General features: G+C 39.0%; 1 long non-coding RNA gene across 1 annotated transcript in view; it reads right to left on the bottom strand.

Moving 5' to 3' along the window:
- Nucleotides 1-5,984: 5,984 nt before the first annotated feature.
- The window catches only part of LOC140516545 (uncharacterized), a 112,683-nt gene continuing 90,969 nt past the window's right edge, over nucleotides 5,985-27,698 (bottom strand). The window contains exons 2-5 of the long non-coding RNA XR_011971396.1: nucleotides 20,321-20,541; nucleotides 17,110-17,255; nucleotides 15,742-15,922; nucleotides 5,985-7,076 (exon numbers count right to left, since the gene is read on the bottom strand). This is a non-coding gene — a long non-coding RNA (uncharacterized lncRNA). The remainder of the gene's footprint in view (nucleotides 7,077-15,741; nucleotides 15,923-17,109; nucleotides 17,256-20,320; nucleotides 20,542-27,698) is intronic.

Here is a 27,698-nt window from a genome sequence, read left to right as displayed (position 1 = left end):
TTCTCACCTGTCCTTCCATTGAAATTATTCATAGCAACTCACCTCTGACTATAAACCCTCCATGAAAGAGCCACTGAACCTGCTGGAAACCTGCTTCTGTAGAAATCCATCAAAATATGGGAACACAAGAGTGAACAGAGAGATAAGAGCTAAAAATCAGAATCATTCAGTTTGGATATTGATAGATTCCAGTGAATTCCATTTAATCCAAAAGATTGTTGAACATTCTATCAGTTGTCCACACAGTTATTTGTACTACTTGTTTTGGGTTTAGATAGTTATTCTAGCCCAATCCCAAGGCAAATTTATCAGCTCTAGATTGCTGGTCATATTTAAATCAGTGGTCCAGACTTCACTGACTATTATGGTATTTTGCAAACATAGCATATGCAAAGGGACTGTGTTATCGATAGGAGGAGACAATATGCAAACAACCATGCATATACGTGATATATACATATACATACATACATACATATGTGTGTGTATGTGTGATAAAATGGAGGCAATCTCAAAGGGGAGGCACTAGTTTTGATGGAGTTCAGTCTTCTTGTACAAGAAAGATTTGAGCTGACACTTGAAGGAGGGGAAGCCAGAAAGTAGAGAAAAGGAGAGAGTGCATTCCTGGCATGGTGGGCAACTAGTGAAAAGGCATGGAATCAGATGATGGCAAGTCAAGTGTGAAAAACAGCAGGAAAGCCAGTGTTACTGAACTGTAGATTAAGTGGAGGGTAGCAAATGGAGACAAGAAGGAAAATCCAACCAGTGTTCATCCTTGTCTCCAGTCTTATCTCACTAAAGCTTTTTTGCCACTCTATCCCAACTCCCTCAGTACCTACATTTCTGAAAGCCAGAACTCTAATCAAACAAAAGAGTCAATGGCCAGAAGCCATTGTCTGTGTTTCCCACACTTTCCCACTCTCCAGCTATCTTGGAAATGGGGTCTCCATCCACATTCCTTTTCTCTCTACCCAATACGCTACCATCTAGCTGCTGTTGCTCACGATATATATGTTTAATTAATTTAGTTCTTACCTCCAACCTGTAAATGGTGGGAATTGTGTCCTATTTATATGGTGGATAAATAACAAGGATTTCCCAGGAGATGCAATCCTGGTGAAAGAGGGTAACTGTAATTTTCAGCCATGAGTAATTGTGTATAATATAATCCTAAATGATTTTTTCTTCCGTAATTTCATTAGAGTTTAGAAATTTAATTAGATTTTGAATCACTCTGAAATAAAGTAGCAAAACACCCAGAGACTAAGAGCAGTGGTTATTTTGTCCTCAGAGGCCAGAATTCTTGGTCTCAAATTGGCATGTGTTCATTAGGAGGAAGTTTGCCGAACTTTTTGATGTATTATCGTCTTTCAGAATGGACTCTCAATAGGTCTTTGGAGAGCATTAGAGGAGCACACAATTATTATGCATATTCTTCTTGAGGTTTAAGATCATCTGCCTTGCATACACTTAATAAAAATATGTCTCTAAAGTTGCTTAAGAAACTGTGCTTGATAGGAAAGATGTTCTTTGAATGCCCCAATGCTGTTCCTGGTTTATTAGCAACTACCTGTACATTATGATACAGTGAGGGGCTGTTTGCTTAACTTTAATGATTATGTAAGGTTGATGGTTATTTTTATTGCTACAACATACAAACTGTCATAGTGGCTGTAATTAGAGGTGAGCTCAAGTGCCACTGTTCCTACCCTTTGGGATTGGGAAGAGAATACTTCCTTCTTGTAAACTTTGCCTCTTTGCAAACGTTTAACCCCCATACACAAAACCCCCCCAAAAATAATAAAATTGAGTGAATCATTCTTTCTCTAAAAGTGGGATGACAGAAAGAGAATGACTTGAACATTGATACTTTTCAAGTCAACAGCTTGTAGCTAATGAACCCACAAGAAAGTAATATTTTTTTCCTCCTTCTAATGTCTATACTTATGCAATTCTCCAAAGGATCATTCCCTAGGTCTTTTCCCAAAGACCATTCAGTTGGTACACTAAAGACAAACACTGTAAGGATCTCCCTTAAATCTTAACCACTTCTACTGTTTGCATTCAGATACCAGCCCTGAAGCAAGGACTTCAACCAATAGGCCAGTGTAGGTGGGTCACAGAATACAAGGTAAGGAGTAAAATATAAAATGGTGAGGGTAGAAAGGAAGAAAATAATCCCTTTTCTGATGCCTTCTCATCTTCTGTAACTCACCTCTGACTAGAAACCCTCCATGAAAGAGCCACTGAAACTGCTGGAGACCTGCTTCTGGAGAAACCCATCAAAACTAGGGGACGCAGGGATGAGTAGAGAGATAAGAACTAAAAAACAGAATCATTCAATTGGGATGTTAATAGATTCCAGTGAATTACATTCAATCCAAAAGACTTTTGAACAGTCTATTAATAGACTTCTATTCCCATCCATACAGAGGTTTGTACCTCTTGGTTTGGATTCAGATAGATATTCTAGCCTAATTCCAAGGCAAATTTACCAACTACCTAGACTTCTAGACATATTTAAATCAGTGATCCAGACTTTACTGACTACTATGTGCTATGCAAACAAGTGTAAGGCATTATAATTTTGAGCAATCAAATCCCAGATCACTGAAATGGAAGTACTTGAAAAGATAAAAGCTATAATTCATGCTTCTCCCCAATTTATCCTAAACTTGGATCTGTCATGTATTTAGCATCATTAAGGTCCCAAAGACAGGTGTCATAGTAGTGTTGGACTAAAAGTCAAGAAGATCTAAATTCAAATCCTGCCTCAGATACTTAACAGCTGTATGATCTTAGGCAAGTCACTTAACTTTGCTTAGTCCCAGTTTCCTCATCCATAAAATGGTCATTAAAACAGAATCTACTTCACAGAGTTGTTGTGAGATAAAGTGCTTTACAAACTTTAAAGTGCCATATAAATGTTGTTGTTCAGTCATTTCATCTTTTTGATTCTTCATGACAACATTTGGAGTTTTCTTGGCAAAGATACTGGAGTAGTTTACCATTTCCTTCTCCAGATCATTTTACAGATGAAGAAGCTTTAGCAAACAGGGTTAAGTGACTTGCTCAGGGTCACACAGGTAGGGAGTGTCTGAGGCCAGGTTTGAACTCATGAAAAAGAGTTTTCCTAGCTCCAGTTCCAGAGCTCTATGCTCTATGGCACCTCCTAGCTGCCCAGTATTTAGCTATTCCTTCTCAGTCTAACGAAGTATTCACTGTGACATCATAGACCAACAGAAATCAATGAAAGTTCCATACTGCTATGAATAATATTAACGGAAAGAGGGATGGGAAAGAGGAAAGAAAAGGTGCAGGCTAATCAGACCACTAAATAATACTAAGGGGTCTAGACTTACATTGTAGTGCTTATGCAAACTTTCCTGAAAATATGTGCTAGTGAGCAATTAAACTGCTTCACACCTTCCCATTAGTCCTCCCCACTCTTGGGCAACAGAAGAAAAAGAAAATTCAATGAAAGTCCACCAAAAGTTTAGCAGGAAGACAACTTCAAAGAAGGCCAAGCATAATCTCATGGTGTTAGGAAAATAGAATTTCCAGAGAAAGCAGGCCACTATTGCCTAATCCTAAAAAAATACCAGTCATTCAGATTCCTTCTTGTATGGCCCTAGCAAATGTCTGATTGTTTTCCCCTCCTCCACCTTACCCCTGTCCCACCTTATGATGGACTGACCCTGACTGGTAGATAATAATTTCAGATGGATTCTTAAAATGGAAAAAAAAATCCTCCAGAAGATATATTTTACTTGTAATTTGTCTTTCAGATCTCTTATTCACAAAATTTTGGATTCAATGATTTTTGAATTCCTTCCAGTTCTAATGGTCTGTGGTTCTTGAACTTTAGCACATCTACTAACTACTGGCATGTTACTTCTCCTTCCTTCAGAATATTATTTTCCTCCATGATAAAAATAAGAGATTAGGACTAGATGAGATCTTTGGTCCCTTCCATCTCTAGGATTTTTTTTTGGTTTTATGATTTCTCATATATTCAATTATAAAAATCTAATATACGTGTACATATGTAGTAACTCAGTGGGTGACACATTCAACTACCTTTCATCCTCTGAACAATAGGCATTTTCAATCTATTTCTTTTTTCCTATGTAGGTTGTTGGACATATCCTTTTTACATGGATCTCACAGTATTGTGTACTTGGCACAATGTCATCGAAAAACAGGAAGATCTGGAGGACTTCACTATTAACAATGAGATCTCAGACCCATTTAAGAAGTGTAATACAAAAATGTAAATCCAGCCTTGCTTAAAATGTACAGGAAAGTTTGAAAATTTATCTTATGCAATTTCATGAGTTTGCTCACTTTCATTTGAGATTTTGTTCAATGTAATTTTATGCAAGTCATTTATGCATCATTAGTGTCAAACTTCTGCCTTAAGTCCCAACTGGGACACTTATGTACTGTTTATCTCCATTCTTCTTGCAGTTTCAAATGGAATATCATGTTCTTAACAGCGTCCTGTCCTAAGCACTGAATGTTTCTGAGGGGCACCAAATGTTTTTTCTTTCAGGACTGATTATCTTCATAATGACTCCTTATGTGTTTCTGGGTCTAGTGTTATCATATGTTCTTTACTGAACGTTAATCCCACAATTACTCATCAATTAAAGAAAACCTAAGGAAGGAAATGACTCCCTTGGAGAATGAATTCATATCCTCAGTTGTTGGAGATCTGATTGATAGACTTAGTTCCAGTAGGGAAGAAGAGATGAACCTTTAGGTCTGGGTGCTACAATAAAGTGGCATTATGATAGGATCTCATGTCTGAGAATTCCAGCCTGATCTTCAGCTCAAAGACTTCAAGTAAGGAAGATATGAGTTATATAAAGAGTGGAGGATGGAAGGAAGGAAGGAAGGAAGGAAGGAAGGAAGGAAGGAAGGAAGGAAGGAAGGAAGGAAGGAAAGAAAGGAGAAAGGGACGGGAAGGGAAGGGAAGGAGGAAAAAGAGCAAGTGGCAGTAGTACTAGGTTAATGAAACTTATATGTGAGAAGTTTTGTTCTAAAGACAGAAAGAGGAAATTTGATTTCAGTACCACAAAAACTTGGAGATGAAGCCTTGACCCTTAAGATCTGTTGGCTAAATCTAACTCTAAGATACAGGCTAATAATAACAATTGGAATTTACATGTCACTTTAAAGTTTGCAAGGCATTTTACATATATTACTTCATTTGCATTTCACAATAATCCAGTGATATAGTTACAGCAGATATTATTCCTAGTTTACAGATGAGAAAGTTGAGACACAAAGAACTTAAGAAATTTGTCCAAGGTCAGACAGATGGTCACTGACAGAGGAAGGAAAGAGACGTCTTCATGACTTCAAGTCCAGTGCTCTCTTTACTGTCCCATGGCCATCCTCCTCACTTGCGGTAGCTGGTTAATCCAAAAGGTCAGCAGTAGAGCTATGCAATACATACAGGCAAACTTACCAAAATTTGCTCATCTATAAGTACACTTCATATCTTAACCTTAAAGCAAACCCCACAAAAACCTAGTGTGAAGTGACCATGACTTGACAAGTCAAATTTACTAGACTGTAGGTAACCTGAAGGCAGGAAACCTGTCCTATTTAATATTTGTATGTCCCCCCAGTAGCCAGCATAATGCTTTGGAACATGGTAGAAGCTTAACAAATGGTAATTGAATGAATTCTCCTGTGCCTCATACTTAAAGTCCCTACAAAGGCAGGAAGGAGGCGAAGTTATGCTAAATATTATCCAGAGATTAACAGGTGAGAAAGAGTCAACAACCCCAGAGGAGATGAGCTGGCATTGTCCTAGCACAATGCTAATAGAGCATTGGAACCCAGTGCTAGGAACCCAACAAATAATCAGTCAGGAAGTCCAAAAATCAATGCCAGAAATCCACAAGATACCAGATCCAGGGAGCAAGCTGCAAAAGGACCCTGAGTTCAGAAGCAATTAATTCAAAACCAAATCATGTATCTGCATGTATATTGTGTGGAGAGAAGAATGAGACAGAAAGGGTTCTATACAGAGGGTCAGGTGAGCAACACAAAGAAAAGAGTACCATTTTTCAGGTAATGATGCTCCGTATTAAGAACTCATTCAAGGCATCATCAAGGCAGAAACACTTCCAGTTCCATTTGAAAGCAATAACATTACAAAATCTCCTGCCCTTGCCCTTTTTTGAAAATTCCCCATCATGACTACCAGCAATTCCTTTCAATGATGAAAGGGAACCAATTAGTAATCAGTCCAAGTTTTGTGACATGATTATGCATTGTGAATTGTACATTTTACATTAGTTCAGAATTGCCTTTTACCTAGCACTGTGTAGTTAACTATTATAAGCATTAAAATAATTCCATTTTTATCTCAATCAACAATTATTTCAGTTCAAATCATTTCAACAATGTCAAAACCAACCAATGATTTCTACTTTTTCTCATCAGAATACAAGCTAGCATAATTTTCATTTCTTGGAAGAGAATGTCTAGGTTCTTTTTTTGATTGTGGTTTTCAGGTAGGCCAATAATTTTTAAATTATCTCTCCTAGATCTATTTTCCAGGTAAGTTGTTTTTCCAATGACATAGTTCACATTGTTTTCTATTTTTTCATTCTTTTGGATTTGTTTTATAATTTCTTGGTTTCTCATAAAGTCATTAGCTTCCATCTGCTCCATTCTAATTTCTAAAGAACTACTTTCTTCAGTGAGCTTTTGAATCACCTTTTCCATTTGGCTAATTCTGCTTTTTAAAGCATTGTTCACCTCATTGGCTTTTTTGGACCCCTTTTGCCACTTGTGTTAGCCTATTTTTAAAGGTGTCATTTTCTTCAGCATTTTTGGGGGACTCCTTTAGCAAGCTGTTGACTCGCTTTTCATGATTTTCTTGCATCACTCTCATTTCTCTTCTCAATTTTTCCTCCACCTCTCTTACTTGATTTTCAAAATCCTTTTTGAGCTCTTTAATGGCCTGAGACCATTGCATGTTTTTTTGGAGGTTTTGGATGCAGAAGCCTTGACTTTGATGTCTTCCTCTGAAGGTATGCTTTGTTCTTCCTCATCTGAAAGGAAGAAAACATCTTTTCACCAAGAAAGTAACCTTCTATAGTCTTATTTTTTCCCTTTTTTGGGCATTTTTCGAGCCAGTTATATGACTGAAGTCCTTTGTCAAGTGGAGGGTATACTCTAGGGACCTGTAAGTTCTCAGTTCCTCCAAGGTGGCACAATCAGGGAGAGGAGTTTATTCCTCTCCTGGCCTGCACTCTGGTCTTGTCTTTTCTACCTAGGATATGAAAGTAGGATTCTCTGTCCAGACTTCCACCAGCTGCACCACACCAGCGCTCCTCATCCCAGGACTGCCCCTCAGGACTGAGACCCAGATCAGCTGCTCCATTTCCCCAGGGTCTTTAGGCTAAGAGCTCCAAAAATGAATGCTGCTGCATCAGTGGCTGCTGCCACCCTGGGGCTGGGGCTGGGGCTGGACCCCCACTCCCTTCTCAGTCATGTGAAAGAGTTTCTTACTCATCTTTGAAGCTGTCTTTGGCATTTGCAGGTCTAGACACCTGGGATGTTGCTATCCATGATTTCACACCATGAAACCTGCTCTAGTCCTGTCCATGCTGTGCAGTGTACCCAAGGCTGAGCTGTGCTCTGCTCTGAGCTTGGTGCAATAGACCTTTCCTGTCAGACTTCCAGGCTGTCTTGGGCTGGAAATCTCTTTCATTCTGTCATTTTGTGGCTTCTGCTGCCCTAGAATTTGTTTAGAGTCATTTTTATAGGTATTTTATGGGCTGGGGGGGGGTAGAGCTACAGAAGGTCCAACTTTCTACTCCACCATCTCAGCTCTGCCCATGCAAGCATAATTTTTAGAAGAGAAAAGTGATCATACAGTGAACAGATAGACAGAGCCTAATGTAGTAGAGAGAGTGCTAGATTCAGAGACAAGCCTGGGTTCAAAGTCAGGCTAAACTGCTTTCACCTGAGTGACTTTGGGCCAGTTATTCAATAAGGAAGTTAGAATCTATGATCTCAAAGTCCTTTCCAACTTGGAAATCTATGATCCTATGGTGAAATCAAAGTTTTATAGTTGTTGCCTGTGCTGATTAGTTATCCTGGCTCTTGTTCATAATCCTATCTTCAGCTCCCAATTCTCATCTCAGTTCCCAGCCCCCATCTCATCTCTCTCCTGTCATAGCTAGCAAGGTAGTGCAGTTGAGCTGTGGGGGGAAGCAGGCAGCAGTTATAAACAATAGTTCTCAAAAGGGCACCAATCTCCCTCCCAAACTTAGGCTTCCTGAATCCAGCATATCAAAACAAAAAAATGTAGAGTATTTACTGCTGCCAATTGTGTCAATGGTCACTGTCCATGTAGAGTATGATAGTCTAATGAAAGGGAAGAGTTGCTGCCATATGGTACTTCTCCATATATGGAGAAGCAGAATGATTGAAGGATGTCAGTTTTCCTTATTTATCCTCACTTTTGTGTCTGAGGCTGTATTTTCCCTGCCCTGTGTGCCTGGTAGTACTGCCAAGTTGGCTAATATATTGAGCAGAAAAAAAAAAAGATTGAATATAATAGGTCAGTATCACAAGGTCAGTGAAAGATGTGGCTTTGGCAGAATCTCATGAGCTATTCTCTCTCCTTAGGCTATGTTAGGGTCAGTTGTCAGGACATGCTTCCAGTCAGAGATTACAGGACCCTGACATTAGCCATGTGTGATCTTAAACACAAATGAATGTAGACTGGTCTCTGAAAAAAAAAAATCTCTACTACTGGATTACACTACTCAAAGTATATTCTACTGATAGTTCAGATTTGAGTATATGTGAACAATAAATACATTATGGTTATTAATGGAAATTAACTAAAAGCAATAGAGGGCCTGTCTACAATCAAGTGGAGTCAGGAAATTATTTGTTAAGTTAGAACCAGAATGTGGTATCAGGAGATCTTTGACATTATTTTCCTGCGCAAAACAGTCTTTAGACCCTTGCTATCAGAAGCTGTGTTTAGAGGGCATTGGGCATCTGGAACAAATCAAAAATATGCTAAAGAATTTCCAGCTGTTCAGCTACTATTTGTCAATTCCTTCTTAGAACTGTCATCTCTTTGAGGCTGAGTTAATTGAACAACTGTGGAGATTCCTCATCTAAGCACTATAACAAAGCCACACACATAAAATAGGTCTGCTCCTCACTAAAAGAGGAAACCATGGCCCTCCACTGATTCCCCACATTTCCTTTCTGACACTCCAGAAAACTAAGTTAGGAAATGCCTTTCACTGTCCCTCTTCCTGCTCTTTATCATTCCTGCTTTGGAGTCCTTTGCTGAAAAGAGGTTTCAATATGCCATTTTTTCTCTTACTTTTCCTACTGCTTTGATATCAAAATCTTTCCCTTTGGTGTCCAAACTCCAGACCCTAAAGTTTTAGAAAATATTGCAATTTTAAAATGCAGGTGGGTATTTCAACATGGGTAACAGAGGAGTCAACAAACAAATACAACCAGCCCACCTTTCTCTAAAAGCCCAGGGTAATAAGGCTGGAGTCTTCACCATGTGTTTGCTAACAGACCGAACCTGAACCATCTTGTGCATGCCCAAGATCAGTGCCATCTGCATGGGAAGGGTATCTATGTAAAGCCCTAGAGTGGTGTATCCCACAGTAATTGTTAGGGTACTGTTGCTATTTTGTCATTTTTCGGTCATGCCCAACTCTGCATGGCACCATTTGGAGTTTTTTAGCAAGGACGCTGTAGTGATTTGCTATTCCTTCTCCAGGTCATTTTACAGATCAGGAACTGAACCAAGCAGGGTCAATTGCCCAGAGTCCTAGAGCTAGTATGAGGCTGGATTCCAAACCCTGAGTCCCAAAGTTTCTTTGTCTGTGAAACATCTGTTAAAGGAATTAGATACTATCATAAATACAAGTTTGTGTACCTGACATACCCATAGTCGGGAATCTGAATTCCTTACCTCAAAGTCCTTCATCTGCACATTCCCAAAACTTTTCCATTACAAAGTACGAAGCAAATGCCTGAAGAATCAGTATCTAAATCTTCTTTTTTTTAATGACCAGAAGGCTTTGATTAGGCATGGTTCATCTTTTCTTAAACCCTGAATAAAACAAGATTTTAAAAGGGACTACTCTTGTCTTGGCCTAAATATATGACCTTGGACAAATCTTGCTTTACCATACTTGGGGCTCAATCTCCCCCCATTAATAAAAGAGAAATTAGAGTAATTCAGAATGAATCTAACTTAAATAAGGACATAAATCATGTCAAAAAATTCTCATACAATGGATATTATTCACTACTAGAGGCCACTGTATCAATGCCTTCTTCTCGATTAGAAATCTGCATGAGCCTCACTTTCCTTCTAACTTCCTGTAAAAAAAGAGGAAGCTGAGCCTGACCAGAGATTTCTAAATGTTTTTGTGTCCTAGGTCCTTTTAGCAGCATGATGGGATATACAAACCCCTTCTTAGAATGATGTTCTTAAATGCATAAAATAAAATAATACCAAATAATAAAATAATATAAAATACTATGTAGTATTACAAAGAAAATAAGTTATGTGGAAATAAAGTTATCAAAACAATATTTAAGTCTACAAATTACTGGTTAATATGACCTGGACATGCTCTCTGAGATCACTCCCAACTCAAACTCTACTTTCTCATGATTCTCAGTTCTAAGGGTAGCTGGTTACTGTTAATCCCTTAGCACAATGTCCCTCCATGGGTATCACCCATTTCTCTGATATAGAAAGGGAAGTTTCTTTGCCATGAATAGTAATCAGACAGAGAACACAGAGAGTCTTCCCATTTCTGCTATTTTTCTACCCTTCATCATGAAAAGACCTTGTACACAGAAGCTATGATCTCACCTCACCTTTGCACCATAAGGTCATCTGCTGAGGTTGGGGGGAGTACAGCCACATACATCTTCATGCATTCAGTTTATTTCATATTTCCCTATTCGTCAAAAAAAAAATACTACAAAAGAAAATAAATTGTCTACATTGGTCTACACTAGAATATTACTCATTAAATCAGTTTTTGTTTATTTTGCTTCCAAGGTTGGGGCAAAATTTGCACATTGAAGAGGAGGCAAACAATATCCAGGACAAGTTAGAAGAATTAAGTTTCTAATTAGACTTTGACTGTTTTATATGTGATTTCAGAAAAGGCATAATCAGGAGGTGAAGCCAAGATGGCAGAGTAACAGCACAGACTTTCTAGGGCCCCCAAGTCCAGCCAAATACCTGTAAAAATGGGTCTAAAGAAATTCTGGAGCTGCAGAACCCACAGAATGATGGGGTTAAATAAATCTCCAGCCCAAGAAAGCTTGGAAAGTCACTGGGAAGTGTCTACCAAGCCACACTGGGTACACAGTGCAGTCCAGCATGGGCCACACCAGCACAGACAGGACCTGAGCAGGGCTTGGGAAGACTGAATCTCTCGCATCTGTGACAGTTGCCAGAGTTCAGGACCCCAAATGTCGAGGACAAATTACAAGGTTAGTGGAAAAAGCCTGTGGGACCAATGAGGGAGAGTGGAGTGGTTCAGTTCTAGTCCCAGGGTGGCAGAGGGGGAAGGGGGTGGAGGAACCCACAGCAGCCACAGCAAAAGCAGGGGCAGAGACAGAGACTATTTCTGGAGTTCTAGGTCCACAGATTGTGGGGGAATTGAGCAGCTGACAGTACACTCCTCACCCCCACTGGAAGCAGAGATCTACCTTGACAAAAAGTTCAAAAGTCAAATTAATGTCTGGGGAAATGAGCAAAAAATTGGAAAAAGAATCAGTCTATAGAATCTTACTGTGATGACAAGGAAGACCAAAACATGCAAACAGAAGACAACAAATTTCATCCAAAGCCTCCAAGAAAAATATGAATTGGTCTCAGGCCATGCAAAAGCTCAAAAAGAATTTTGAAAATCAGGTAAGAGAAGTAGGGCAAAAATTGGGAAAGAAAATGAGAGTGATGCAAGAAAATTGTGAAAAACAAGCTTATTGTTTGCTGAATGAGACACAAAAAATGCAGAAGAAAATAACACTGTAAAATATAGACTGACCCAAATGACAAAAGAGATTCAAAAAGCCAATGAAGAGAAGAATGCCCTAAAAAACAGAATTGGCCAGGTGAAAAAGGAGGTCCAAAAACTCACTGAAGAAAATAATTCCCTAAAGATTAAAATGGAGCAGATGGAAGCTAATGACTTTATGAAAAATCAAGAAATTACAAAACAAAAAGAATGAAAAAATAGCAGACAATATGAAATATCTCATTGGAAAAACAACTGACCTGGAAAATAGATCCAGGAGAGACAATTTAAAAATTATAGGACTACCAGAAAGCCATGATCAAAAAAAGAGCCTAGACATCATCTTTCAAGAAATTATCAAGGAAAATTGCCCTGATACTCTAGCACCAGAGGGTAAAATAAATATTGAAAGAATCCACCCATAGCCTCCTGAAAGAGATCCAAAAAGAAAACTCCTAGGAATATTGTAGCCAAATTCCAGAGCTCCCGGGTCAAGGAAAAAACATTGCAAGCAGCCAGAAAGAAACAATTCGAGTATTGTGGAAATACAATCAGGATAACACAAGATATAGCAGCTTCTACGTTAAGGGATCACAGGGCTTGAAATATGATATTCCAGAAGTCAAAGGAACTAGGATTAAAACCGCGAATCACTTACCTAGCAAAACTGAGTGTAATACTTCAGGGGGAAAAATGGTCATTCAATGAAATAGAGGACTTTCAAGATTCTTGATGAAAAGACCAGAGCTGAATAGAAAATTTGACTTTCAAACACAAGAATCAAGAGAAGCATGAAAAGTTGAACAGGAAAGAGAAATCATAAGGAACTTACTAAAGTTGAATTGTTTATATTCCTACATGGAAAGATAATATTTGTAACTCTTGAGACTTTTCTCAGTACTAAGGTAATTGGAGGGATTATATCCATATAGACAGAGGGCACAGGGTGAATTGAATAGGAAGGGATGATGTCTAAAAAAATTAAATTAAGGGATGAGAGAGGAATATATTGGGAGGAGAAAGGGAAAAATAGAATGTTGCAAATTATCTCTCACATAAAAGAGGGAAGAAAAAGCTTTTTCCATGGAAGGGAAGAGAGGGCAAGCGAGAGAGAAAAAGTGAGCCTTACTTTCATCACACTTGACTTAAGGAGGGAAGAACATGCATACTCAATTTGCTATGAAAATCTATCTTGCACTACAGGAAAGTAGGGGAGAAGGGGAGAAGTGGGGGTGGGGGATGACAGAAGAGAGGGCAAATGGGAGGAGGGAATAATTAGAAGTAAACAATTTTGAGGAGGGATAGGGTCAAAAGAAAGAATAGAATAAATGGGGGGCAAGATAGGATGGAGGGAAATACAGTTAGTCTTTCACAACATGACCTTTATGGAAGTCTTTTGCATAATTACACATGTATGACATATATTGAATTGCTTGCCTTCTCAATGGGGATGGGTGGGAAGGGAGGAAGGGAGAGAAGTTGGAACTCAAAGTTTCAAAAATGAATGTTAAAAATTGTTTTTCCATGCAACTGGGAAATAAGATATACAGGCAATGGGGTATAGAAATCTATCTTGCCTTCCAAGAAAATAGAGGGGATGGGTATAAGGGAAGGGAGGGGTGTGATAGAAGGGAGGGCATATTGAGGGAAAGGGGTAATCAGAATGTACATTGTCTTGGGGTGGGTGGAGGGGAGAGATGGGGAGAAAATTTGGAACTCAAAATCTTGGGGAAATGAATATTGAAAACTAAAAATAAATAAATAAATTAGAAAAAAATAAAAGGCATAATCAAGACAATGACATGAACCCACTGATTTCACTGTAATATTTAAAATAACTGAATCTCTTATTTTGGAAGTAGCCAGAAAAAGGAGAGACAAAAAATCCTATATCCTTCTGTCTCAGCAGTAAGGGACTTGTCTGATTTAGGATTGCTCCTGAGCACGTTAGATTGTTCCCAAGGAGCTTGTGGCAAAGTCTCTAGTCAGCCTAGTCAAGGATGGAATTTTTAAATTAATAGGCTAGACCCTCTGACTCAGCTATTCCTCAGACAGAAGTTGGCTACATACATTCATGTTAAAAAAAATAAAGGATATTATTACATTAAGACATGCCCACAATTTGCAAATTAGATCATTTCATCTCTGGCTCTTAAATGCCATCTACTTAATCTGTGTCATGGACCTCTTTGGCAGTCTGATGAAGTCAATAAACCCCTGCTCACCATCATGTGTTTTCAAGAATTGAAGGAAATGTTAAATTTCAATTAGAGTTTAATGAAAATAGAGATATGTGCTTTCTCCATTCATCTTGGAGAATCTGCCCCGATGGAGTCAAAACAGACTAGTGACAGCTAACTTTAAAGAGGGAGACTGAAAGATAAGATAAGGGAAACTGGAAGATATTGAGGAGGAGGTCAGCAGACTATGAGTGATATTTTCATTCTGCCATTTACTAACTGCACAACCATGGGTAAATCACTTAAACACCCTGAGCCTTAGTTTCCTGATCTATATTAAAAGAAGGAGTTGGACTAAATGATCTCTGAAATCCCTTTAAGTTTGATCATATGTAATCACCAAAGCAATACCCTGCAAACATATTCATACGTTTATGTGTTTGTGTCATTTCCTCCAACAGAGTTTATAAGCTCCTTGGGGACAATGACTTTAATGTTTGTCTTTGTGTGACTAGTACATACTAAGCACTTAATAAATATTTGTTGATAAACAGAGAAAAAAACCTACTAAAAGTCTTTTAAAGATAGAATTGGATTCTAAAGTCACATAGCCTACAAATATGTTCACACTTATGTAATGAAGGGAAACTGACCTGTAGGGAATAGTTGCTGGAGCATACACAGATTTTCCAACCTGGTTTCAGTCCATCTGGCCAAGTACAAACCTATGGAGAGCTAGATTCTGGCCATGTATTATTGAAGGGTTCATACTCTGTGATAATGAAATGTCTTTTATTTGGTTTCAGAGTTAGGAGAACTCATGACTCAGGGGTTCTTGATCTAGAATTCAGTAAGTAAACAAAATGAGCAGCCCATTCCTCTGTCAATCACCTTTTCCTTTGTAGTTGAGAGGAAGCATGACTACTTTGAACTGCCTTTAAGACCTAGGTGGTCTCAGCCATGTGGCAATGAGCACATGGTTGCCTCTGTCTCTTTGTTCTCTTGATGTTCTGTTTTGTTCCATCAGCCACCACCACACCATCCATTTGTGGAACCATTGATTACAACAAATGGAGGAGTTTTGAATGCTGTGGATAAGTTCACTTACCTTGGTAGTGTACCTTCCAGGGATGTACAAATTGACAATGAGGTTGATGCACACATTGCCAGAGCTAGCTCAGTGTTTAGAAGGCTCTGAAGAAAAGTTTGGGAGAGAAGAGGTATTAGACTGACTACCAAACTGAAGGTCTACAAAGCCGTTGTGTTGACCTCATTGTTATATGACTGTGAAACATGGACAGTCTACCAGAGCCATTCCAGGAAACTGAATCCCTTCCATTTGAACTGTCTTAGGAAGATTCTGAGGATCACCTGGCAGGAGAAGGTACCAGACACTGAAGTCCTTGCTTGAGCTGAACTGCCAAGTATTCAAATTATGCTTCAGAGAACACAACTCTAATGGGCTGGTCACCTTGTTGAAATTCAAAATGCGTGCTTACCAAAAAGACTATTTTATGGAGAACTCTTATGGGGCGGGTGATTACATGGTGGTCAGAAGAAGCAATACAAGGACACTCTCAAGGTCTCTCTCAAGAACTTTGGATTTGACTGTGTAACATGGGAGACACTGGCACAGGACCACTCAGCATGGCGTGCCCACATCAGAAAGGGTGCTGTGATCTATGAGCAAAGCAGAATTAAGACAGCACAAAGTAAACACAGGATGTGCAAATTTGGAGTACCCACCCCAAAAATTCATAAGAATTTGTGCCCAACCTGTGGCAGAGCATTCCGAGCTCTCATTGGTCTGATCAGCCAGTTGGACACATTGAAACTTCATTTTATCATGGTGATGTCATGTCATTTTGGCCCCCTTCCAAAATGAAGGACAACAACCAATCAACCAACCATTTTGAGTTTAAATGACTCGCCCTGGATCACAGATCTAGCAGGTGCTCAAAGCACACCTCCATCCCTCTTAAGGTGGAAATGCAGGTGAGACTCTGAGGTGTTGTTTCTGTGTGTTCAAAACAGGCCAGCCAGGAGCCAATTCAGGCAGTGTTACAGTCTAGATTTATTCCCCTAGAACCTTTCCCCTGAATTTGCCTTTGCCCTCTCTAGAGAATTCCTGGCAGGGAAATGATTTTAGGGGACTTGCTGAGATTCAAATGTGCTCTGAGAAATAGTCATTTAATTGGAGGAAAATCTGAGCCGAATATTGGCAGAAGAAATAGGAGTACTTTTCTGGGGAGAAGGGTTGCTCAGGAAAGGATTCGAACTGAAATGAAGAGTTAATGGACATCCACATTCCTGAGCACAACCTCAGTTGACCACATCTTTAAAGATTTGTAGCCCTGATTGACTTTTCACTTTCCCCAAAATAGCAGTGGAGAAAGGGCTTGGGAGGCCCCTCTAAAAATAGCTAATAGACACAGTTCAGGATGTGGTGTCTGATAGCACAACAATGGATCCAAACAGGTGCTAAAATTGGGCTGGAGCTGGGGCCAATTGATTAATTATCATGACAGGGCTATTTAATCCACTTTGAACAAAACAGATTTCTTCTCTTTTTTGTGAGTTACATATACTGTGGATAAATCATTTAGCTCACATTATATTCATTCCACTTATCATATATCACATTGTCCTATTATTTCTCTATATTATCAGCCTATATCCCCAAGTGGGTCATGAGCCCCTTTAGATCAGGGACCTACAACATACTAGTCTAACACAAAATGGCACTAGACTTGAAGTCAGCTCTGTCTCTTGCTATCTCAGTAACCAAGAACAAGTAATTTAGGTTGCTGGAGCCTCAGTTTCTTCAATCATAAAATGGGAATGATAATACTTGTTCTGCTACTTACCTTCAGTGTTATAGGTAAAACATTTTATAAATTGTGAAGTTGCTCTTGTTGTTACTGTTGTTTTTCTGTCGTGTCCAACTCTTCTTGACCTCATTTTGGGTTTCTTGGCAAAGAAACTGGAATGATTTGCCATTTCCTTCTCCAGCCTATTTTACAGAATGACAAAACTGAGGCAGAGTTAAGTGACTTGCCCAGGATTACACAGTTAGTAAGTGTCTAAGTCCAGATTTGAACTCAGGTCTTTCTGACTCCAGGCCTGGTGTTCTATGCACTACACTACCTATCTGTAATCTATTGTTAAATATATTTGTATTCCCAGCATCTAATACAGTGCCCTATCCATAGAGGACATTCAATAAGTGTTCATCAAGATGTCTCCAGATAGTCTGAGAGGTTACAACTACTTTACTAATAATATTAAGACATTTTAATTTCTAATATGGTAAATATCCATTGATAACTCACATAAGCACAAGCTCTTTGAGATCCTCCACAGTTTTTAAAGAGTGTAAAGAAAGTGATCCTGAAGCCAAAAAAACTAAGAACTGCAGGTTAGAGGATCTTTCATTGATTTACTGTGTTTCAGGGCCATTCTTTTGCCTCTCTGTGGTTTCCTTTCCTCATTTTATAGAATAAAGATGATGAAAAAAAGTAAGATACATGTAGCCAAAGATGGCAAAGAGGAAAAAAAAGAAAGAGACCCACTTCTGAGGATTCCAGTATGCTGAAATAGCTGAGGTTTGATTTGAACTCAGGACTGAAACAAGGCCTTGTCCCAGGTGCTGAAGTTTAGGAGTGTTATCATTTTCTCCTTTAGCAACTGGTTACTCACAATTCAGCTATTGCCTTTCTGTTTCTCAAATCACTTGTCCAAAGTTGGCAGGGTTTTCAATTGTTTGGCCTTAACTTATTGTGCTTCCAAATGTCCATAAGTCTATTTTCTCCAGTCTTCCTTTTTAGCAGCACATTTCTAAAAACACTCCCGATTACATACAAACCTCATAGCAAACCTTTTAGGAGGTAAAGCTTCTGCAAATTTAAATTGTAATAGTTATCACATCCATGTCATAGGTAATTTCTTCAAACATTCTTCTCCAAGGTTTATACCTCTGTTTACCTTATTGGAATGACTTTTGCAAGTGAACTTCCTGGTAAAGGAAGTCATCTAATGTATGAAACCTATACCATTCTTTGCCTTAGTTCCTAGCAAACCCTTTGAAGGAACAAGCTTTGGCTACAAAAAACACTTCTTTCAAGCTCCCAACTCCTAAAATCTAAATCTAGGACAGGAGAGTGTTTCCAGAATGGCTTCAAATTCTATCAGCAAATTGGCCTTATAACTCAGGAACAGAAGGAAGATTATGATGGGAAGGATGGGAGAGGAGATTTCAAAGAAGGCTGGAATATATGAAAAGGAAGTTAAAAGGATTAAGGATATGGAGCAAAAATTGAGAGATACATCCTCTCAGAACCCACCAGCCCCATACTACTCGTATGCTACTTATCCACAGCAACTGCCTCCACTCCCTTCACAGGGCTCAAAAAATACTTCTAAGGGCCAAGTTCCACCTGCTGTCTTGCATGTTACATATTCTTATAATATTTCATCCCAGAGTCAAGAGATATCATTGACACCTCTCTACCGCCAATTGCTCTAATAAAGGAACTGGGTGGGTGGAGGCAGACCATAGATCAAAATACTTGAGAGATGGGCTTTCCTTCCTCTGGAATGACTGTGCCTAACCACAAATGGATTACAGGAAAGCTAACTTAGTGTAATCAAGGTGATGACTGGATTTCCTCAAAAGAAAGATTCAGAGATATTCCCGTAACCCTTCAAGAATTCTCTCCCACTCTGGCCCTGGCCTACTACTCAGTTCTTTCCCACTTGTGGTCTCCTCTAATTCCTTCCCTTGTCCCTAGTTACTCCTAGATCTAACTGTGCTTGAACTCATATCTTGCTTTGCATTTTGTTTCTGTGACCTTCAGAGAACCATATTCTATTTTATGCTCCAAAACTTCATTTTAAAAATGGAATTAATATTCCACAGCAGTGTTGTGTGGGTTGCCTAAACCAACATTCTCATTCTACATGAATACCAAGTGATGATTTAAAAATCAATAAGCCAGTTTGCTTCAAAGTTTGGTTATCTCCCAGCTTTGCCAAATTTCAGAATATTGTTTTAATGTATACATTCAAGATATTTCCAATTATCATCCTTTTGCAAAATGAAAAAATGTTTTTCCTCTCACCCTTAGAGATAGTTGTGAAAAGAAGCTAAAATAATATTTCCTGAACACTCTAAAGAACTAATACTTCCCTCACAGTTTTTGCTTCCAACGTTATTGAGTCATTTTAACTTCTTCATTTAGTTAGGGATGCAAAGACAAGAATAATAAACCCTCCCTCACGGATCTCACATTCTTTTTCCTTTGAAGTGCTTTCTTCCCTCCCACCTGGGGAACATCACCATTTTGCAGACTAGTCCAAAATTTATCATTGCATGGCTGACTATAGAGTACTGGCAGAGAATCTTGATTTTCCATATCACCCAGGCCAGAGCTAGAATCAAGGCAAGGCAACCAGAGCCTTGACTCAGGGTACTGAATTTAGATGGTACTGAGTTTCGAGAACTCTAAAAGCACTTGCAGCAGCGTAGAAACAATTGAGTTGTTATTTTTGGAAAATAATAATTTTGAAATTGAAATGAAAATTAATGAAAAATAATAATTAGTTAAAATAGAAAGCTGCCATGTAATATGGGAAGGGGTGCCCAAGGTATGAATTATGGTACTTTCTGGGTATCAAAATTATGAGTTATTTTTTTTTTATCCAAGTGCCCCACTCAAAGCTGAAATAGACTAGACAGGCTTATATTTGTGTTTACTGATAAAGCTGGTCTAAGTCCTTGAGCCCCTAGAATAGGTATTTCTGAAACAGGGAAAGACATTCACTTGGCAGACCAGTGTCTAACTAATCTGTGCCTAATTAGCTAAAGGTTTCCTAAAGGTTGGAGGATTTTGCAACAGCTCTTCTCTTGCACTTAACGAGGAGATATTGCTGTGTCACATGGAGTTTCTTTGATTCTTTGAGAGCAGTGGCTGGCGCCACAGAACTCAGCTATTTTCAGAGCACACTGAGAAGCTCAAACCTCAAGACGGCCTTCGTGTCTCCTATTTAAAAACCAGATGAATGATCGTCTGCTTTTACCTTTAATGAAGTTGCTTCCACAGGGTAGTAGTAGCTGCTACAGCAGCTTGTGGAGCTGCATCGGGGCATGAAACATCCTGAGAGGTGCTGGGAACTCAAAGTTTTCCTTGGTATCCAGTGGACATAGAGTTCACATATGTTCCATGAGTGGAAACAAATAAGATTCTATCTGCCCTCTTGCACAGGAACCTTCAGATTCAATTGAGATTCGAGGTGAGTTTCTGCACAGAAAAAAAAAAAGAAGTAAAAGAATCTTCAAGATTTAAGGTCACAGTTTAAGAACATGCTGTTTACAAAAAGAAAAGTATATGTATGAAACGCCAGACTCTACTGTTATCCTAGCAGACATCTAGGTAGCTTTTTATGGTCAGAAGTGTACTTGACATACGTTATCTCATTGGATGTTTCCAAAACCACCTTGTGAGGTGAATGCTATTGCTAGCTTTATTTAATCAATGAGGAAGCTGAGGCTTGAGAGGGTCAGTGACTTCACCAGGGTCACAAAGCTGATTATCATTTGAGGTAGGATTTGAACCCAGGTCTTCTAAATTCCAATTCTAACTCTGTTCACCATTATTCTACTAGACTGCACAGACTTCCCCAGAGCTCACACATCAAAGGTGGAAGGAGAAGAGGGGGTTCATTTGTACTGCTATATTTCCAGTTGGGCAGAGGAAGGAAGGAGTTGAGGGGTAGGGTGAGAGAAGTGTTCTGAATATTAGAGAATTCCCTTCTGGCATGACGTAAGAGGAGATTGTAGGTACTTTGTCACAGGATATGCATCCAAAAGGAGTATCTAGGGGCAGGTATCTGGGTCCCAGGAGGTCAACATAATCTCAGTTCTCCTTTCCTGACCCCACTTGTGACTCTCCAGACTTCACCATCATGCCTCATCTGCCTTCTCTCCCTAGAATAATCACTTTCTTCTTTCCCCACGTCCTTCTCACCCTGGAAGATTTCTCAACCCCAGAGATCCCCACTTAGGAGGAACCTCCTTGATGAGTTCCCCCTCACAGCCTCAATTCTGAGGAAGTAATCAGGCCAGCCATTCTCAATTCCTTTTCCAGACCTGCTCCTGATTCTTAAGATTTCTTGCCTGAGTGCAGGTTCTTTCTTCCCTCCACCTCTCTACTTTTCAACCCCTTTTCTGTCTTCCACCACAAGAAGTTAAGCTCCTTGAGGTCAGGGATTCTCTTTTGTTGTGTTTGTATTTGCCTTCCCAGCAATTAGCTGTGCCTGGACCATAATAAGCACTTAATACATGCTTGTTGACTTGACTTCTCCCCTATCCTTTCTCTTACCTTTTACTTTTTTCACTTCCTTCTCTCATTTCCTCAGGTCCCATACCTCAGTCCTAGCCGTTCCTCTGACATCCCAGCTCCTTCAGCTAATTTGGTCTTCTTTATTCCTCTGCAGCCCCTCTGCCAGCTTAGTTTCTGTAGTTTCCACATTCCCTCTCAGGGATTAGAGTTAGCAGAGGTGGAAGTCAAACAGCCTCTTCTGTCTGTATGATGTATCCCACTTTTCCAACAAAGTGAACTTCTAAATGGAGACTAGCATCCTAGGGGAACCCAAGGGGCCTGTATAACTCATAAGATAAGAGAAAGACTGTGTCCTGGCAACAGTATTGTTCCAGCTGCAATTGTATAGTGTTTTAGCTCTATTAAGGTCTAGCTAAAATTAGCATGGCACTTGACAGTTTACAAAGTTGCTTTCCTCACTAGAACCCAGTAAAATGGATGGTAAAAGGATTGTTATCTCTATAGTACAGCTAGAGAAACTGAGATTTAAACTGTCACTTGACACTTGCAATTAGTAGGTGTAGCCTACACACACACACACACACACACACACACACACACACACACACACGCACACATTGTAGTTTGGTCTTCAAATCCAGCCATATTTTGTTATTTTTTATTCCTTGTGGAAATGTGTTCCAAATTTCAAACAACTAATTTACAGGCATTTGGAGGAAAATAAAACATAGTTACAATTTGGGCACAGTCTCCAGTTGAAGCAAAAGTATTGTGGGATTTTTTCTTCTTCATTCATTGGTTCATTCATTCAACAAGCATGTAGTAACTGCTTCATTTATACAAACAACTAACCCTAGTGCTTGTTGAATTGGCTGAATTGACTCAGTTTCCCCTTTCCTTTTGATACAGTGCCCCTCTCTACTTATGAATTCAGGATGGTTACTATCACTATTAACCTACTCATTGAATACCTGAAGCTCCACACAGGATAAACTTTCTTGCCAAACTATACAAGAGACACAGATTTGATGCCAAAGGCATTCTGTTGAGACCTGAAGCAACAGAAATTGACAAGAAAGTGAATCAAAAAGTAAAACATTATCTGTGCACGTACCTAAAGAGTACATAATATAATTATCTTGTAACCTCTCTAATTTCTCCATGTAGGAGAAGACAGTCACTTCTGGACATAAGCTCTTTGCATTTAGAATTTATTTCATTCATTGTGTTTTTATCTTCGGCACCCAGCACATTGCTTAGCATTTAATAAATACTATTGATCAATTGATTAAACTCACAGTCCCAGGAATAAATATGTCAACAGGTTCAATGTTCCCAATGTGAGGTAATGGAAAAAGCACAGAATTTGATGCCGGTAGCTCTGAGGTTGAATCCCAGCTCTACCACTAACTACATAACCTTGAACAAGTCATTAATTCTGTGGACCTCAGCTTCCTGTTCTGTAAAAGTGAAAAGATGGACTAGATGACTCTAAGGACCTTTTCAGCTCAGCTCTGAAGTATCATGGTCCATCTATGACCTCTGTGTCTGGAAATTGGCGATTCTGCCCCACACACTCATACTTCCTCCCTCATGCCCACTTGCTCCTGGCCATGACTATTTTGTAAGCCTACCACCTTGTAGCATACTCTCCAGTGGTCAGAGTCCTCACTTGGTGAATGAGTTTATTACAGGGGGCCACCATAAATCTTTATTCTTATAATGGCCAAGGGTCTAGCAATGAACCAGTCTCCAAATGACTGACCTAATCTGGAAGTATTTTTCTTCTTTTTTCTCTCCTTCCCTCCAGCCCCTCTCCTGTCCATTGAGAAGGCAAGCAGTGTGATATCCATATGAAGTCATACAAAACATATTTCCCTATTAGCCATTTTGCAACAACAAAAAGGTAAGAAAAATAAAGCGGAAAAAATATTATGCTTCAATCTGCATTCAGAGTTCATCAGCTCTCTAATCTAGAAGTCTTAATGACGAGATTAGGTCTTGTTTGATTTGGGAAAGAGCAGCTTTGGCAGTTGTTAAAATCTGGGACTGCAACCAACCTCTACTACTCTTTAAAGGGAGCCCTGAATTCTCAAAAATTATGCAAAGTCCACACCATTTGAAGATGATTAAAGGGATTAGGATTGCTTAGATTGAAGAAGAGAGGAGGCTCGTGTTAGTTACCTTTAAGTACTTAAAAACCTTGTATGGAAAGGAGTTTGGTTTTATTTGGCCTCTGAGAGCAGAACTGAGAGCAATGGTTGAGAGTCGCAAAGAGGCAAATTCAGACTTGATATAAGGAAAAACTTCCCAATATTTGTAGCAACATACTGGATTAGGCTCCTTCATAAACTAAATGGGTTTCCATTGGAAATCCATACATAGCTGTTGCTTTTGAGTCATTTTTCAGTCATTTCTGACTCTCTATGGCCCCATTTGGGGCTTTCTTGGCAAAGAACTGAAGTGGTTTGCCATGTCCTTCTCTAGCTCATTTTATAGATGAGGAAACTGAGACAAATAGATGACTTGCCCAGAGTCACACAGCTAATAATGTCTGAGGTCGGATTTGAATTCATAAAGATGAGTTGCCCTGATTCCCAGGGACCCAGTGCGCCACCTAGCTGCCTAAATCTGCATGTAGCTTCTTAACTAACAAACTAATGAGAATCCAATGGATTGCCATCAAAAAGGGCTCCTTATACTCAAACACAAATCTAGTCTAATCCTCTAATTTTATAGATCCAGAAACCCAAATCTTAGAGAAGTTAAGTGCTTTACATAAGGTTACATAGCTAATTAGACTCCTGACTTCCAGTCTAGTACTCTCTCCACCAAAGCATGAGTGAAAATGATCACAGAATTTTGGATTTAGAAGTGACCTCAAAAGCCTTCTAGTTCAAGCATACCTGAAGGAGGGAAGAGGAATGGAATAAGCACTTATAATACAGCACCTACTATGTGCCAGGCACTAATATGCAAATATCTCATTTGATCTTCACAACAACTCTGTAATAGTTGTTGATACTATTGGTACTATTGTTGGTACTATTATCCCCATCTTACAGTTAAGGAAACTGAGGCAAAAAGAGGCTAAGTGACTTGATCAGGGTCACAAACCACTAGTAAATGTTTCAAGCCTGATTTGAACTCAGGCTTTCCTGCTTCTAGACCCACCTGGACAAGAATCCTCTGTACAACACACCCAAGTGGTAATTCAGCCTTTGTTTGAAGACGCCTCTTGAGGAAGAAACCTCAGCCTCACCCAGGCAATCCCATTCCACTCCAGAGTCATAATTATTGGAAAGTCATTTCTTACATGGCATCTGACCCTCCATGATTCCTACCTCTGTCCTCAAGTATCAAGAAAAGCAAGTCTAACTCCCCCTCCATATTGGAGAAAATGGGCCCAGACTCCTAGCTGTTGAGTTGGGGAAAATACCACTGAAACAAGTTTGCTTATGGGAGAATATATGAAATTCTAGCATAAAAGGAGGAAAGAAAGGAAAACCTTTGGGGAAAGAACAAAAAATTCATCTAGCAGGTCAACTAGATCTAACAATACATGATAAAACTCTGAGCTGGTTAAGGATTATATTATAGATGAATTGAAACCTGGCAGAAAGAGTGTGTGTATGTATAATATGTATGAGTATGCATGCAAATATGCATATAATGTTATGTGTACATATAACAAGCTGTGTGACTCTGGGCAAGTCATCTATTTGTCTCAGTTTCCTCATCTATAAAATGAGCTAGAGAAGGACATGGCAAACCACTTCAGTTCTTTGCCAAGAAAGCCCCAAATGGGGCCATAGAGAGTCAGAAATGACTGAAAAATGACTCAAAAGCAACAGCTATGTATGGATTTCCAATGGAAACCCATTTAGTTTATGAAGGAGCCTAATCCAGTATATCCAGTACATATAACAAGAACAATATATACAATATTATAGCATGACACTATTTGTAGTATGTTTTCCTATTTTTCTTTACATTTTTCCATAAACAAGTATCATACAGTCCAGCAAATCATTCATTTCCTCATATAGGAGCATATTTTTAAACTTTTTTTATTTTTAACTTTTATTTTCATCATATTTTTAACTTTCTTCGCTGGAGTATCTGACAGGTCAGAAAATAGTTCATGTGAACTAAAAATTGCCAGCAAGATGATAAACAAATGGTGATGATAAATGACAGTGAGTCCAGTTTAGGAGGTATTTAAGGAAGAGCTATACAGGTCAATCTAAGGGCTAGTCATACTTAACACTTTTATTAGGAAATCAGAGTAGGAAACAAATGTTTGTTATCCCATAGGAAATTTCCCAAGAAATTTAAGGCAGAGTTGAGATTTGGGATTGGGATATACAGTCCAAACATTCCTTATTCTACTTCTTAAAACATGGCCAAATGAGGCATATGGTCCCCAGACAGCTTGCAGAAAACAGAAGTATCCACCCTCCAGTTCTTGGCGGGAGCTGGGTTTAGCCAATCTGGAAAATAGAACGTGCTTGATTAACTCCATCTCTCACTCACTGGTGTTTTAACAATACAAACAAACTAGCAGAATTTAAGATGCAAAATCTTAAAGCCAAGGGTCCAGATGGAAGAGTTCAACATCATATTGATCTATCCTTATTAGGCAACCTCCCAATCATTTCAATCACTTGATTTTAGCTTCTCATGGAGCTTCTCTAGAGCTATCTTTCTTAAAGTGCATCAACCAGCTCTTTCTACACAAATCCAGGCTGCAGACATATCCTAGTTTTATAGTACTTTAAGGATCTATGAGAAGAATCTTGGGCAGTGGATAGAGTGCTGGCCCTGGAGTTAGGAAGATTCATCTTCATGAGTTCAGATCCTGCCTTAGACACTTACTAGCTGTGTGATCCTGTAAGTCACTTAACCCCGTTTGCCTCAGTTTCCTTATCTATAAAATGAGCTGGAGAAGGAAATGGCAAACCACTTCAGTATCTTTGCCAAAAAACCCTAAATGAGGTCAGGAAGAGTCAGACACAACTGAAAAGTAATTGGACAAAAGAATCTGTAATTTCATCTGCTTGGGTAACCCTTCAGTTGAGTCAGATTCCAACACCTTCACACCTTAGAAGACTGAATTGCCCTGGCCAAAAAACCCATCACCTATTGGCCCACGTTCTCATGGTGACAAGCCTCTTCAGACTTAGCTAAGCTGGTTCTTAGATGAAGGACACACAGCCACCTGCAGAGACTATACTCAAAGTGTTTTTATCTTGGCAGAGCCTGCAAGAACTTTTCCTCCATGGGCATTGACTTTGAGAATCTAGAGTCTCCTCTGTACCATAGCGAGACATCAGAAGAGAGATTAATTTCACTTAACAAGAGTTATACACTGTTTTCTGTTTTCTTCCCAATGTTCAGTCTATATAACCCATCAATTATTTCTAGCTGGTTGCCAGTGAAATATGATGCACACACAAGGAAACCACGAAAGAAAAAAATTATACTAGAATAGAAATTTTGACAGTTTGGGCATCTGGGCATGGCTAAATCTTCAAATGTTAGTCAATTGCAGAATGGCTGAATAAGTTGTGGTATATGATTGGGATGGAATACTATTGTTCTGTAAGAAATGATGAGCAGGATACTTTCAGAAAAACCTGGAAAGGCTTACTGAACTGATGCAAAGTGAAGGGAATAGAACCAGGAGATCATTGTATATAGAAACAGCAATATTATATGAAGATCAACTGTGAATGACTTAGCTATTCCTTGCAATAGAAATCCAAGACAGTTCTGAAGGACCTATAATAAAAAATGCTATCCATCTTCAGAGAAAGAACTGATGAAATCTAAATGCAGATCAAAGCATACTGTTATTCTACTATCTTCATTTTTCTTAGTTTTTTGTTAGTGTTTTCTTTCACAACATGCCTAACATGAATATATGATTTACATGACTGCACATGTATACCCTATACCAAATTGCTTGCCTTCTCAATGATGGAGAAGAGAAGGAAGCGTGGAGAGAATTTGGAACTCAAAACTGTAAAAAAAAAAAATGCAGGTTAAAAATAGTTTTTAAACGTAATTGGGAAAAATAAAATATTGAAATGTAAAAAATAAGCTGTTAGGGA

This window comes from Notamacropus eugenii, chromosome 1 (genome assembly GCF_028372415.1).
Source record: "Notamacropus eugenii isolate mMacEug1 chromosome 1, mMacEug1.pri_v2, whole genome shotgun sequence".
Classification (NCBI taxonomy): domain Eukaryota; kingdom Metazoa; phylum Chordata; class Mammalia; order Diprotodontia; family Macropodidae; genus Notamacropus; species Notamacropus eugenii.
The sequence above is the reverse complement of the archived record's forward strand: the minus strand, read 5'-3'. Positions and strand labels throughout refer to the sequence as shown.